Genomic DNA, 1,449 nt, shown 5'->3' with positions numbered 1-1,449 from the left:
TTGGCGGAATATTCACATTATGTATAATATCCTGACCCTCAATAGTTACAGACAGGTCTATATAACATAGAAAGGCGGGATGTCCATGACGTGTACGTGTGGGATGAACCAAAGCCTCATTGAATTTTATTTTTCCATTAGCGGGAGCTCGTACGTGTTCTGCAGTACCGCCTGTAAATACTCCGCCGGTATGAAAAGTTCTTAATGTTAGTTGAGTCCCGGGTTCCCCAATAGATTGACCCGGAAGTGTTTCTAAATTGCAAATCAATCATTTGTCCTTGGGGATCCGACATTAATCCCTTAGAAGATATTGTTAAAAGATCATCAATTCCTAATGAAATGGATGTGGTAGTGGCTTGCTGAGAAACCCAGAGTCTTTACTTGATCCAGGATGTGATCTTGATTCGCGTAAAAATTCAGGAACTATGAGACTAGTGGAACCGGAGAAACCCGAATTTTCACGGGTATCATATAATTACTTAGCTTAGGTACCATATGAGCAAGCCCGGTAAAACCCTTGTATGGCTTCTTCTATTTCTCGATAAAAAGAAATATGACCAACAGTAGTTCGAATGTATATACAAAGAATTTCTTTTTTTACACTTCTTACTATTAGATAGTGCCCATAAATCTCATGATAGATACCCAAAGATTCATATTGAACTTCGATGGGAACTTCTCTTGATGCAATCACGCGTTGATCTAGCCGCCACCGGAGCCACAAAGGACTATCTAAATTGATTCGTTTCTGCCAATAAGCTCCAAGTGCATCATAAGAACTACAAAAATAGGGTTCTTTTTTTTTTATATACTTATAGTTATTATCGTCAATTCTTTCATTTTGATAGTTTCTTCGATTCCATGGATTATACCTATTTGCACAAATACCTCGACGATTTCCGATCGTTAATACATAGAGTCCCATAAGCATATCTTGAGTTGGTACGGAAATGGGATCTCCAATAGCTGGAGATAAGAGATTCATATGAGAAAACATAAGTAAACGAGCCTCCGCTTGTGCCTCCAAAGATAAAGGTACATGAACAGCCATTTGATCCCCATCAAAGTCTGCATTGAATCCCTTACGAACTAATGGATGTAAACAAATAGCACGTCCTTCCACTAAAATGGGTTGGAATGCCTGGATGCCTAATCTATGCAAAGTGGGTGCTCTATTCAGCAATACAGGATGCCCTTGCATAACTTCTTGAAGTATTTCCCATACAATTGGTTCTTTTTCCCTAATTTTACTTTTAGCAACCCCTATGTTGGAAGCAAGATGTTGTCTGATTAGACCACGAATTACAAATGTCTGGAAAAGCTCTATTGCTATTTCGCGAGGCAATCCACATCGATGTAATGAAAGCGAAGGGCCCACGACAATGACGGAGCGCCCCGAATAATCGACCCGTTTACCAAGCAGAGTCTCGCGAAATCTTCCTTCTTTGC

The 1,449-nt window shown here is 39.8% G+C and overlaps 1 pseudogene; it reads right to left on the bottom strand.

Annotated features, from left to right (window-relative positions):
* Nucleotides 1–400: 400 nt before the first annotated feature.
* The window catches only part of LOC122647882, a 6,132-nt pseudogene continuing 5,083 nt past the window's right edge, over nt 401–1,449 (bottom strand).

Source organism: Telopea speciosissima, unplaced genomic scaffold (genome assembly GCF_018873765.1).
Source record: "Telopea speciosissima isolate NSW1024214 ecotype Mountain lineage unplaced genomic scaffold, Tspe_v1 Tspe_v1.0257, whole genome shotgun sequence".
NCBI lineage: Eukaryota > Viridiplantae > Streptophyta > Magnoliopsida > Proteales > Proteaceae > Telopea > Telopea speciosissima.
Note: the sequence above shows the minus strand (reverse complement) of the source record. Positions and strands in the feature narration are given on the sequence as shown.